Genomic DNA, 14,933 nt, shown 5'->3' with positions numbered 1-14,933 from the left:
GTGTAGGACAAGCTAGAATTTGTCATGGAGCCATTACACGTTGGGCCACTTGCAAACCTGAAAATCTGAAATGATGTAGAAGTGACTGGAAATTAAGAAAGTAAGATTTGTCCTTTTCCCCAGTTTAAAAGTTTCCCTTTTAATCCCAGCTGATACAGGTTAAAAATATGCTCCTTAACACTGCTGCAATTAAAAATAATCAATAAAAATAATAATGAAGGCCTTTTAGCTAGTGATATGGTTAAGGACAAAACTCCAAGTTGTGCTGTTGACTAGAAGGCTGTCTGAATTACTGACTGCCCTTTCAAGGCATACGCGAGTCTCTCTGTGGCGAGTCTCTTCAGATGGCTTTGTGCAAGGAGCTGAGTTCAAGTCATGTGTAAGAGGAGAGGAGACTGTGCTAATGAGGTGCTTAGAATTAGTAAATCTTCGTAAATACAGGAGTCAGTGTCACAGGAAAAGTACTGGCTCTTGCTTAGCTGAAAACCATGTTGTCTCTAAAATGAATGTACTGCAGGCCTGCTGCCCAGCATTGCTCTGTGACGGGATCCTTGCTGCACACCAAATACTTGATCCTTTCTAAAGAGCCTAGCGTTGCGAGCTTTAAGAAAAGCGTACAATACTTGGAGAAAGACCAAACATCACACTTGGTGTATAAAGCAAGATACTAGAACTGTAATTAGGCATTTAAACAGTGTTACTCTTTTGTTCCTGTCATCTTCTCTTGAGTTGTGCCTATCTGTATTTCCTACATACACCAAGAGGAATCCGAAAGGATGGTGAGGTTTTTAGTTTCTTTGTGTTTCATTAATTTAAGTAGTATGTATTTATGTTTGAATACAAAGTCAAAACTTTTGACCAAAGCTCCATTCAATTATTTCACTACTTGCAGTGCTAAAAACGAAGCACAGAGGGCCTTTGGGATTTGGCTGTCTGCTTCTTCCAAGCATGAATGCAAAGAAACCACCCCTGTAGTAGAACAACCAACTCTCCATGTCGCGTGATTTCAGCTGTTATGTGGGAAACTTTGCTGTACTAGTTCTTAGCTAAATGCTCTGGGAAGGTAACGGAGACCACATTTCCACAAAATACCAGCTCAGGTTTGGGGAGAAAAGGAAGAGGTCCTTCTTCTCAAGAAATTAATTGTCAGATCATGATGAAAATTTGCTTCCCTTTTTGCTCTAACCTTTTCCAGTAGCAGAAAAGTGTATTCAGCAGTTAAAATCTTGGAGGTATTTTGGGGTTTTCTTTTTGTTTGTTTAAACTAGCGGGAGAACTGCTGGTTTGTTGGTAGTGCATCAGACCCAACATTTGATGCAAAAAGTAAGGAGGCTTAGTTTGTCAGCAGAGAACAGCTTCATTGGGCCATTGGCTTCAGCAGTTACTAACTTCTACCATTCTTCTTTCTTCTAACAGCTAGAGTAGTCGGTATTGCATATCCTCTAATCAGCATGGCATCTTGCCTCAGGGAAGGCTTTCTTGTCTTGCTCTTCTCTGTAAAGGTAGTCCGAGGTTGTTCTTAGCAGACCCCTGTGTGCATGTTGTTAAACAGGAGCTTGTAGAGAAGGAATTGAGCAAGGTTTCCTTGCCTTCCAAACTTGTACTTCATTATGCATTGATTTTGCAGGGCATTGAGCACTACTAAGACTAATGAGTGCTGTCTTTCCAGTCAAAACACCACCCAGAAAGAAGCCCATGCAGCATGTTGCAGAGCTGAACTCAGTTACACCTGTAAGGATGCAATAGATTAGATGACCAGGTGGAAGCAAATACACTGCTAGGCAATTAACTTCCTTTCTTGTGATGTCAGGTTGGCAATCAGGGAGGATTGCTTTTAATAATTGTAGAGAACAAGCAACTAACTTTTGGCCTTCAAATTTGGAATTGGAGAGGTCATCAGTGTTTGAAGTGTTTGGTTCATTGATTGGTTAGGGCTGTTTTGTTTTTTTAATGGCTGACATCTACGAACAACTGACCTGCGTACTGATAGAAGTCCACGTGACTCTCAGATAACAGCACCCTTGCTCTGTACATGAACTGCTTTGGTTTCTTAAACTGCACTAGTTTGAAGTTTTGCGTCCCTTTCCTTTAGAAATGCTTTCGGCTGTTTCCTTCAACGTCTAACAGTTGCATATTCTCAGGGATTTTACTTAGCCATGGCAAAATTGAGAGTAATCACAGCCTTACCCTAGGGGAGTATGGCTGCTTTTTGTGAAAGTAGTATAGCTGAGCGTAGGACTCTGATACAGCATGTGACACTGATAGTGTCTATCTGGTGCACATCCTTGCTGAGACATGGTAAATCCCAAAGCAACCTGATAGAAGTGCTATCTAGGACTGAATAGTGGCTGTCAGCATATTTGAATAGAGATTGTACACACGTCTTTGTAATATAGTGCCATTGGTATTAGAGCAGAGCTCTCATGATTTCAGTCGAGTTCTGCTTAGCAATGGGAGGCTTTTATTTATTTTATTTATTTTGTTGTTATTTTCTTTAAAACAAATGATGTTCTGGAGCCTCCTGTGCTGTTTTAGGACACCATACTCAGTTGCGTATTGAAGTTCTGTGACATCACAGTTGTAGAATGTGAACTGGATAATCAAGTGCTTTAGTGTAAACTTCAGGAGTCCTTGAAACATCCCATCTTGACACTGTTGGAATATGGGTCTCCCTTTAACAGATGCACTTAAAAAGGGCCATATACCTTCACTTACAAGCATCATCGGGATTTAGGTTACAGCTGTTGGCTTTAAAAATGTTTCATAGTTTGAAAAGTGTCCATTGGTTGGCTGGACATATGAAAAGTATGCCCAAAAACGTGCTCCCATTGTTGGCAGCATTCTTTGGCAAAGGGGTGTGGACCATTATAGAAAAGTGTTACGCATGTCCATGTGCTGGACCTCCTAACCCTCTCTTTTCAGTATCCATTCAGCTTTTGTGAAAAGCTTTAGGGAACCCTAAAATGCCTTTTAGACACCTAAAAAGATCACTAGCACATTTCTCCCTGGCTATCTTGCCCTATTCCCCCACCTGGTGACCACCCTTTCCTTTCCTTCCATTCCTCAACTTCTTTGCTGCCAGAGCTGTTGCTGTCAAGTTGGAAGCATCTCTCCATAACAGTACAAAACAGGGAGTTTTGTAAGTGATAAATGTAAACTTGGAAAATCATTCCTGAATTCTTTGGCAGTCAGCCAGGTCTACACTCAGGTGGAGAATGCGCTGCTTTTCTCCGAAGCTTCTTCCTAGTTTGACACATTTTCCAGGAAAATCACACCACCTTGAACTCGTAATTTCACCGATGAAATTTAGATCGGGACACTTCAGACCTGCCAGTTTCACCTCTTATGAGAGAAAGCACAGGGATTTTTTAAAAAATTGACTTATTTCTGTTCTCTTGCCTGCATGGTACAGATAACAAGACAAAAAGGGAAGGGGGGATGGGAATAACTTAACTCATGCCTCTCTGCTGACCTCTCTAGCCCCTTGGTGAACAAACCCCTTCAAGCTACGGCATGCCCCAAGCAAAAGAAAATCTCCCTCGTGCAGAAGGGGAGCACACTCACTGGCTCTCACCAAGCCCAGGCAGTAGCTGATACTGCCCACAGGTCAGACAAGGATTTAAGTGCATGCTTTGAAGTTAGAACACAGGCATATGCTTCACTTAAACACATGCTCACCCTCTTGTTGGCATGTGCTTCTTCAAAATGTGGCCTTTTGACTATCACTTTTAATATCCCTTTCTTGGTATATTACTCCTCCCAAATACTCCAGCTGTGCTAAAGATTTTTTTTCTTTTTAAATATATGAAACCTCCTTGTTTTCATATCCTGATTTTTGCTTAATACTAAGTTTGTATACTTTATTTTGTATTGCAGCATTCAGAGGGTCCAAAACTTAATCTTTAATTCCTTTATTTGAAGCCATCTTGAAAGCGTGAGATTTATATCTACTTGAAACTAGACAGGAAAATTGCATTCCAGAAAAAGGTGACTAAACTGAAAACCAAAGCAGCTTGCTTTTTGTGGCCTCATTTCCTATTTTCTTTCATTTGTCAAGCCGATTTTGAGCATACATTTTATCAATGTCAAGCTGAGCTTACTGCAAGCCTTACTTGTACATACTAAAACATATTACATACGTAATGAAATACATTGAACGATGAAGGGAAGGTATATGGCCTGACACTTTTAAATTTACTTAATTGTAAGGGCTTGTTCATGCCCCCAGAATTACTTCTTCCAGCCTAAGCGTTGCACAAGTTGTGCTGTTGTAAGCAGTTTGGTCTCGAAGTACTTCGGCGTTTCCAGTCGGCATCATCTCTCAAATCATACAGCATCTGCCTCTCTTTCCTTTTGGAGTGCTGTTAAGACCTTTGTCAGACTTTTATGTTATTTCATTATAATAAACTTATTTGAAATAAGCACGTTTTGAAACCTCGCATTCTCCTTGCACAGATTTTGTCTCTGTCATTGCAGTAGAGGGCCTAAAGTGCTCTTCGGGACCGCGTCTGTTCTAGGTACTGTGCGAACAGTCAAACGGTATGTTTCTGGTACGTAGAAACTACCTGTAGTGTGTCTTTGTATGAAGAACTTTAACACACGTGGAGCCTGTTTTGATGACGAGAATAAAAGCTGTGTCTGGCAAGTGGTTGTGGGTCCTTGGCCAGTGTAAGCATGTGAAGGCTGCAGTTACAAAAGCCAGCCTGGCAGCGTGAGAGGGATTTATGTGTTAAAATTGCATGTATTATTATGTCCTTCTTTTGCCTGGACCTGAGTCTCTCCTCTGGAAGTTTCTGAAGTCGTTGAAACCCCTCATCTTGAGATGCAGATCAAGACTAGTACTCCTTACTTAATGTGGGTGTAATGTCTCCCTTGGTTTTAATACTTTTCTCTCTCTCTGCGTAAGCACAGCGTGGACATGAGAGCAGACATACGATAACACCCTCTTCAGAAGGCCTTCCAGGGCAGAGGTCATATCCCTTTTTACACCACCCCAGGTTTTTATTAATTTTCTCTCCTTCCCAAAGAGATTAACAGGTTATCAGTCATGAGATCCTGGCAGTTCTGGCTCTGGTGCAGCTAAGTAACAACGGTTGTGTCGCTGGTGTTTTCAGACGTCCCTCCAAGGCACTGTCTTGGCCCTGTTCCATGGGCATGTGGAAATCGGTTTGCACGTGGGTGAGCCTTGATGCCACCAGCACGAGCTGCCATCGCAGCCACAATGCAGGTTGCCAGCATGAGTCCTTGGAGTCGCCTCCATCACTTGGTCTGCTCTCCTAAATAGCCAAACGCAGGCCAGCAGCACCGCGCAGACATACCCTAATAGAAACCCCGTGCACAAAACCAATCTCCCAGGTAAGTGTCTCCTCACCATGGCTTCCAGTGGTTAAAAAAAGCAAATCTGTTGCCTTGACGGCATCCCAGATGAACGGCAGAAAGAGCCCCAGCTAAAGCTGTGACAGAGTTAGAGGTGTTTGTTACTAAAGGTCACAGACTGTGACAGTGGCTGCTAAATTCCTGTCCCTGCCCCTGTTCCTACAGGAATCTCGATCCATGCTTCAAAATAAAAAATGGTGTGCTGCACGTGTAGGGTTCACAGGAACGCACGTGTGCTGCTGTTAAAATAGGAAGCTCAAAGAGGATATATTGAAGATTCAGCAATGACTGAAATACCTTTCTTTTTTTTAGTGTTCTCCTACATGGGAAAAGACTGTTTTCTGAATTTAAGGGGGAAAGGCAATGCAAGCTCACAGCACCGAAGCTTTGACCAATGCAGCCAGGCATAGTGAAGGCTTTACGTGGCTGCTTGCTTTTTAGCCCAGCTGGAAACTGCTACGCTGGGGTAGTGTGGGGCTGGCGTGCAGTTTGACTGCCCTACGGGAAATACAGAGCTATTAAAATGCAGAATACAGGACCATAATTCAGTGCTACAGCCTGGATGGGGCACAGGTTTTCAACACCAGTTTAATATGTTTGCATAAAGCTGTTCCCTGAATCGGAGCCATGAAGAGAAAAGTTTTCTTTATCGTTTGGGGACTGGTACAGCAAGTTTCAAGCACAAGTGTTAGGACTAAGAAAAGGAGGTGCACGACATGCTGCAGTACACCAGATGCTTCCAGACATGGGTGCAACCAAGCGATGTGTCTGTCCATCTGGAATATTTCATCCAAGATGTTGCCATGTATTTTCCTAATATTTCAATACATTGATCCAAATATATTGCTTAATCAACGGATATTTATTCCTCTCCTTCTTGTCTAACACAGATCTGTTGCTAATGTGTTACCATTACAACAATACAGCCTTAGAAAGCTTCCAGCTTTCCTTCCCTGCCCGGTGAGGGGATGGTTCCCAGAGAAGCTGCAGTGACAGCAGTGTTGGCTCAACCCCTGACTTGGGGGATTAGGTAAGAAAGGATTTTCCAAGTTTTGTTGTGCTCTTGCATTCCCCTAGCCTTCCCCTTTTACTACCCTGTACTACTTGGCTGGTGTTCTTTCTCCAGGACCTTTTGCTATTTACCCACCACCGTAGCAAGGTGTCACCATCAGTGCAGGAGTTTCGCCTGCAGCAGGAGGAGCTGAAATTGGTGATACTCGTGTCCTTCCAGAGCTGTCAGTCAAGGCGTTGATGAGCTGCTGCTTCCCTGTCAGGGCCCCCAACAGGTCCTGATGCCAACCAGCAGCATTTGGCTGCTTTCTAAGCGTGTACCTCACTGCGGTTGGCAAGATGCACTGGTGTGTGGCCTGTGCAAAGTCCTGCAACGAAGCCAAAGGGCAAACAGGCCACCGTTTTCTCAAAATCAAACAGATTTGAGACTTCAAAATGCATTTTGCATCCATTTATCTTTATACCAGGGCTCCTGCTCCAGCTATGGCTTTCCGCCAAAATAATTTCCAATCAATTTAGCATCTGTTTCCAGTGTTGGTATCGCCAGCTCATCTGTAGTCCTCAGAGACCAGACGTGCTTCACATAGTTTCCTATAGGTCATAGTTTTCCACTTGCTTTCTTGCTTAGCAGCTGGTACTCAACCTCCTTCCCGCAGGCGAGAGGAAGCCGTGCGCTCTGCAGCCTCGGCAATCAGCTTTCCCAAAACCAGCAGAAGACAAAGCTTTACCCCATCGGCAGGACGCAGCTGCATCTGCAGCGGGGCACTGCGGGTGTCTGCAAAACCTGCGTCCCTCCCAGTGCTGTGGCAGCTGGGAGAACTTTCTTGCCAAAACCATGGCAGGACACCCTTGTCAAGAGCAAGAGGCACAGCCAAGCTTCATTCTGGCGCTCGTGCTGGTCCTGCCCCACCATATGTGCCAGGCACAGGGTCCTTCTGGCAGGCACTTGTCTGTGAGGAGTTGTCCCCTTGTTGGGGACATGCTGAGCATCCCAGTTACGCATGGGATCCCGCCAGCACATTTCACTATTTATTCTCTTCAGTCCAGCTTACTGAATTCCCCTTTGCTCCCAGTCTTTTTAAGGATTCACATTCCCTCACGTTTAGTTTACAGCACGCTGTCAGTGGGTGTACAAACAATCGCTGCTACTTTTCACCCGCCTCGCACTTCATCAGTCACCTTGAGCAGGCTGCTCTTCCCGGGGGCTCTAACCAGCCCCTGGGGGAAAGCTAGGGAAAACCCCAGGCTGTTTCAAAGCACTTGGACGTGCTTCTTGTCAGCCAGCCCACAAGTTTCTTCATGTGGCACTTTGTTGTCTTACACCAGTCCTTTACTTGTCTGGAGAGTTCATACAGCCAGGCTGTGCTCCTTCTGGAATACGACTGGCTTCTGTCAAAGCTCTTCCACCGTGGATGAAGCAATTAAATATTAATTTATATTTTCTTAAGCCTGTGTCATTGGGCAATCAAGTCATTTTCTCCTATTCTCTGACCAGCATATGGGTACGTAGCTGCTGTTAGCACAGGGAGAGAATTCATCCATCTACATTTATATTTTTTGGTCCACAGACCATCTCAAATGGAGCTCTCCTCTCAGCTATTGATACAGACACTTAAAAACATACAAAAGCAGGATATTCCTGCACAAATGCAACTTTTCAAAAGTAACCATTTGTTACTACCCTTTTTATTAAAAAAGAAAAAAAACCCCAAAGGAATAATCAGCCTTTATGCTGAGGGAGTCCTGCTTCAGAGCCCACAAGCCCTTAAGTTTGATGAAACCAGGAGGGGTCTGGAGAACTGCCTTGGTTTATGTTCCTAAATAAACATCAGACAGATCTGATCATCCCCGTAAATCAGAGCTGTCAAGTGTCTGTCCCTCAGCCTCAGCGACAACCTTCAGTTGAGCCTTAGGTGGTGAGGGTGCTAAGGGGAATTCCTTCCGCTCCCAAATCCCGATACAGTGCATCTGCCCTTGTTAGAATAGAAATTCAGAAGTCTTCAATCTTTACATGAGGATGCGCTCAGCAACACAGACCACCCAGACGTAAAACCTGGGCATGGGTGTTGCAGGCAAGGAGAGAAACCCAAACCACCCTCCGTCGCCTGCAGCCGTGCTGCGTGGCACTGCAGTCACCCCACTGCTGAGACTCCGCTAACGGCCTTTGGGGGTGGTTTGCAGTTCGAGGGAAGCTTTGCCTCTCTACCCTGCAGGTAGTCCCGCCATCCTCAGGGCTGGAAAATACACAGGCAGTTCGGCTGAAGAGAGCATGGACTTATCCTTACAAACCGCTTGTCTAACAGATACTTGACTACTGAGTGCAGGAGGAATAATCACATTATTTTTGTGTCCTTAGAGCTTGATTCCTCCTTGCTGGTACCCAGTAGAAACTCTCTTATGTCAACCCATTTGTCTCAAGGGTGAGTCATGACAGCTCAGTCCTCCCTCCTATGGGGTTATGCCCTGGCAATCCTACAAGACATTATTTCTCATCAAATAATGGGATAGTGTGGAGCAGAGAACAAATATTTAACATCTTCAGATTAGCGTAACAGTTCAGTCTCAAACATCTTAAAGCAGAGCCTGCTGACCCCAGACAGCAACAGGTACAGCTCCCTGGCTTGATTTAGAAGCTGTAATCCTGCAGCATTTCACACCAGATGTCTTGCTTTAAAAGTCCTGGCACAGAGCAAGCTTCTCTGCCCTTCGCTGTACCCACCGAGATCAGTGAGGTTTCTAGCTTCACCCCACGGGTCCCATGCTGCTGCTTTGGGGTTACTGCTAGGTTTGAAAACTAATCGGTGATCAAATGACAGCAAAACAATGACTTACCACTGTGGACAACAGGTGTTTTATGATGATTTATTTGAATCCATGGCATCATCACTGTTTAAATCTGCCTTTTTATTGTACCAGCCTCCATATGGATTGGCCCATGATATTTCCAGAGGACACTTTGGGACAGTTTGGTTGCCTGAACTGCTCTCTGTTTCTTACCTCTAATCAGTCATCCTCCCCTTTAAATCTGGTAACAATTCAAAATCTAAGCAGTCATCAATGTGAGGACACATCCTGTCCTCAGAGCCGTAGTGCCAGGCAGGCGAGAGGACAAACCCAATGGAAATGTGTAAAAGAAATGCTACTGCTATGAAGTGTCAGGGTTGCCAGGCTCCCCTATATGTTTGTCCATTAAATGGTCTCTAAGAGAAAGGCATGGGAAGAACCAAACCTGCCCCAAATGTCTGATGGGCTTAGCAGAGCCTACACCAGCTCCTGCATGGTGAGTTTCCTGAGGGAATGTGGCCGATGGAAATTAGAAGGGCAGCGAGCAACAGGGGCTCTTCTCTTCCAAACAAAATTAATCACTAAACAGTTCCTGGGTCCCCACGATAGGGCTGGGGAAGAGTGTGGGGTCCCTGAGCTATTCCCTCCTTGCTCCACCAAATTGGAGATGCTCTGGTTAAGAGTGCAATGGAAAATGTGTCTTACACGCCTGCATTTTCATGTCTTGGAACAGTCAGCACTTGGTTAAGTGGTTCAGTGAGAAATGTCATCAGGTGCCTCTTCCTCCCGCGAGGGTGATGGTGAATAAATTTCCCCCGGTCCCCACATGAGGGGTGGTGAGGACCCTGACAAGTCTCTGTCTCCTCTCCAAGATGAAACCTGAAATCTTCCTCTCACACCTGGCACAAGGGGCAGGCAGAGGCCCAGCACACACATACGTCTTGCCAGGAGCTTGACTTTAATGCTGATGTGAGTTTGTTCAGTTATTAAACGGTGACACTTTAGACGGGCTGAGGGAGGGTCATGGGTTGCCAAGTTTCTAAATATACGAAGCAGGCTGCTGTGTGAGGAGGTTAGTGTTACCTCCCCTTCCTCCTGGGTGATTTATCATGCTGTTACCATAGATTCCTGCTCTGTTGAGGCGCTCTGGGTCATCGCACACCAACCAAGTAGGCTTCCAGCCGCACCTGCAGAACTGCTGGGGAACTGCTTTGTCCTTCCCTGTGTCCTGCAGGAGATGCCACGCGTATTGTTGTCCTGTGGGACTGCCCGGCAGACAGCTTCTCCTGTAGAGTGTGAGATGCTCCGACACACGCGTGGCACGAGGCCCCTTCCCACCCTGAGTGCGATGGCCAGCGAGGCTCTGGCTCCCCGCAGCACCCCTTGGCTTTGGGAAGATTTGATGGGTTCATCTCGATGGTTATCCTTCCCCTTTCTTTCCCTGATGAAATGCTGAGCAGCACCCTGTGCAGGGAGGGCTGCTTGTGCAGCAGCGGGTGGACAGGCTGCAGCAAAATACAGCTGCTTGAACCCTCTTCTCTCTCACTCGAGAAGACTGTGTATCCAAACCGGACTGTCCATCAGATCCACAAGGAACTGTCAGAGTGAATTAAAAGCACTGAAAGGCAGGGGCTGTAATTCAGTCCTTTTTAAGATCCAGGATTTTTTTGGGGACGAAGGGAGGGAAGTAGCCACTAATGTAATTTCCAGCAGGACTACATTCTCTAATGTAATTTGGCCTGGCTACCCTTCCAATTGCAGCCTTTCCTCAGCTGGGCTGGTTCAGACCCATCCTCCTCAATGCCCCAGTAATGACGGATGCAATGGAAGCATGTGCCCAGGCTTTGCTCTGGCCTCTTCAGCCCCGGAGTGACACCCGCCTTCCGCACAGAGCACCCAGTTTGCAGAGCACGCTGCTGGGCACGTAAGTAACTGAATGCATTAACACAGTAGCGTTTTGTCACTAAGCGTGTTCGAGAAAGACACAAGACGTCCCATTTGCATCGTCTTTGTTCCTTTTTCCTTTTTGATTGAGTTTTGGCAGCGCTCAGACAGTCTGCAAGTTGCACAGTCCCTTACCGGACCAATAAGCATCCGTTACTCTGAACCGGATTCCTGATCCCCATTTTACGTTTGCTCTTTGTTTGCTTCGGTCTGTCTTTCTGCCAGCACCTTACGTTGCCTTCAGCAGACTTCAATAGCCCATTACTTGGTGCTTTCCATGCAAGAGAATGGTTTCCAGGGAAAGGACACTTGCTTTGCAAAAGCTAGGAGAGGAAGAGCTTGAAAGTCCCTCACAAAGTGCTCTTTGCTGCTTCACCCTGAATGAATTTAAGAATTATTTTTCCAACAATTCTTTAAAGATTGTCCTGTGGCGTTGCCTCGCCTGCATGATACACGAGTATCATCAAAGAATTACAGCACAGTACTGGCTAACTTCTCTTGGGTTTATTTTGATCTTCTTTTTTTAATACATGCCCCAATTGTATGTGGCGGTGGAGTGCCAGAGCTATTGAATAGTCCCCAAAAACATGTAACAGGAGACTTTTATCACTGTAATTACTCACAAAGTACTGTTGCTCAAGGACAGTGCTTGTTCAGGGGGACTATCAGTTAAAGGATAACCACGGGTCCCCTCTCCCCCTGTCCAAATCCATGGGACTGAAATGACGGCACCACACGACACTGAGACATGAAGTTGGTTTCTCCAAGAAGCTGTCCTTTAAGCGTGTCCACAGGGCTGCGCTGAGAGGTTAGTGGGGCTGCGACATGCGGAAGATGTTAGAAAAGGGATCAGCTGAGAGGCTGAAAAAGAAGCCAACAAAACCCAGTGCCTGCAGAACAGCAAGGGCATTGCAGGTTTTGGAAGGGCTACCAAGGGTATGAACCTCGATGCTGTTAAAGGAAACAGTAAGAACAAAGAAAGGAGGAGATTAGCTGCATGGCCAGATTTATGGAAAAGGATGGGGCTGGCAGCTGCAAGCTTGAATGATGTGAAGAGCAGAGAGACATGATGTAGGCCTTTGGGAAGCCAGGGAGGTGAGTGTCACAGAAGCTGAACTTTTAGAAAGGACAGGCAGAAAATATACTGCCCGAAAGTCTTATTCATTATCTGGCCATCAATAAATACACTTCATTTCCCTGGGGGAGACAGCACTGCCCTTCTCTGGGATGCCCTGTTGTACACAAATGCCTCAGGAGGACAGACTTGCTGGCTGCCACGGCAAGGCAGCCTCGTCCCAAAGCTGGGAAGTGACGGAACCCTAGGTGCTAACATCCCTGTCCCCATCAGCACCCGGCACCACGGCTTTCTGGTTTCACGCTATTAGCTCAGCCCCTGGCAGGAGTTACAAACCAGCCAGTACGTGATGAGGTAGCAGGAGGAGATAACCCCCCAAACCGTAGCCCAAACCCTTACTAAAAGTAGTCCATGTGACACCGATTACAGCCCAAAATCGATGAAAGTGGAGCACAGAGCCAGGTCCAGGGACAGGCAGCAGGCGTGGGAGAAGAGGTGCTAGGTTTTTTCCTCCCCAGCATCTAAAACTAGGTAATTATATTTAAAAACTGTGTTGTTAAACCAAAAAGGAAATAAGTGAAAGTAAGGACATACCAGAATTAAGGTAGCATGATTTATTGACACATGCAGTAGGTAACTACATATATTTAATTATATATTAAGTGCAAGCTGGATTTTTAGTATACATTTAATACAGTGCATGGCATAAGCTCATACTGGTTTTGTATTTGTCTGGAGTTGCGTGCTAATCATTAGAAAACTCTCCCACAAGCATTTCCTGCTACAAAAGGCCAAGGAACTGAAATACCCCAATGAACTTTGGAACCAGACTTGGCACAATGCGTTAAGAAACTCAGAGAAGGAAGGGAGATAAATCACAGCAGACCAGGCACCATCCAGATGAAGAATCCCCAATTAATGATAAAGCAGGTATGTCAGAAATAAGGAAGGATTCTTTTTTGCGGCCTTTTAAATAAATCATATATACTTAACACCTTCCCAGATGTCCCTCTCATGCTTTATCATCTGAGGAAAACAAGACAGTAACAGTAGTGAGAAACTCGTTAATGTCTTTTTTCTCCCCCCCTTATATCTTACATTCTTTCTTTCTGTTAAGATGCTGAGTTTTTTGTGCTGTATTAATAAAATCCATGTTTTGTGGATGTTTACTGACCAGAGTGATGAGCCCCTTCCTGAACATGTGTAGCACAGGACAATTTTACCTACATGATCACAATTCCTGTTTATATTTCCCGCCCTCCGAGTGCTTGGCTTTTTAACTTCCATGTCCTTTGAAGGCAGGAGCTTTTAAAAATTATGCAACTTAAAACTGAAGGCGAAAGGCCACTGGGATTACCAAATTTCCCAAAGACTCCTGCCTTTTGAGGGCTAGAGATGAACTCCTTGGAGAAGGTGTTCAGAGGAGATCTTTCCAAGCCCAGGATGGTAACACCCAGCGGATGCTGCCAGGGGATCAGCTGGAGGGTTGGCCAGCAGGACGTGGTGTCGGGAATGTGAATGTCCTCTGGAGCCTCCCACCAGGATACGTGCTCCTGTGTGCTGTGATGCTGCTGAAACCTGCCACTTGCATAAGCACAGGAAATTGCAAGGCAGCTGTGCTAGTGCCCGGATGTCCAGAGCCCATGGCACATTCCTTGCCCCAGTGGTTCCTTGACCTTTTATTAAGACCTCTGTTAAAAAAAAAAAAAAGAAAGAGGCAACAAGACGTAAAATTTTGAACTATTGAGCTGGGCTACATATGCTTGTAAACAGCATAAACAGCCCAGGCAAGCCATAGCCACAAAGAGTACACTACTTGTATTTGTCTATTTGTTTTTAATCAGTGATTTCCAGTATCACTTTGGACGTGCAGAGGTAAAGTCTTCTAGAGAGGTGCTAAAAGCTGTATGCATTCCTTGATTGCTTTAATGCACTGTCATTGTAACACAACATCCACCTTCATGTAACCTTTCCAGAGGGACCAGTGCAAGTCCAGCTGTTGCAGTGCTGTCACCGGTGCAGATAACTCACGCAGTTCAGTCTTGTACAGCATTGATGGCGAAGCAGAAAAGAGTGGCTTGTGTGAAAATAACAACTTGATTTGAGGCTTTTAGTCCTGAATTCTGCACATCCTTTGTTTCATTTTCTTCTGTGTTAGACTCTTTTTCATGTAACATTTAATATGATTCCCATGTGAAATTTGCTCTTTAATGCTTGCTAATAAATAAGTATATAATTACCCTGACTCCTATCAGAGCTAATACAGTTGAACAAACTTCCTGAAAACCAAAAAAACATGTACATTACACAGCATGAATGAGCGTCCATAAACACCCCAACTCCAAGATCTGATTTACAGCAACACACGGGTGAGAACAGACACTGAGGGGTACCCCAGACAACTATGACAGTGGAAACAGAGAGGGGAGGGAGGACAGGGTATAACCAGTAATTGAATGATGATGGTTGGGTGGACAAGGGGATGAAAACAAAAAGACCTTCCAGTATAGAAACCAGAGTGAAGGCGATGTGTAGGTGGTCGTGCTGTGGTTTCAGGCAGGTAACCGATGCTGTCCCAGCCCCTTTGGGGTCATGTAGAGCCCAGCCATCTCAACAGAGGTGAAAAATACCGAAATACGTTCCTTCTTTATCTTCCCTCCTTCTCTGATTTTCTCCTGGGAGAGAGCTCCTTGGCTATTTCACACTTTATTTGTCCACTTTGTCTTTGTGGTCACTGCCTGCA

This window comes from Eurypyga helias, unplaced genomic scaffold (assembly GCF_000690775.1).
Source record: "Eurypyga helias isolate BGI_N326 unplaced genomic scaffold, ASM69077v1 scaffold34981, whole genome shotgun sequence".
NCBI classification, from domain to species: domain Eukaryota; kingdom Metazoa; phylum Chordata; class Aves; order Eurypygiformes; family Eurypygidae; genus Eurypyga; species Eurypyga helias.
Note: the sequence above shows the minus strand (reverse complement) of the source record.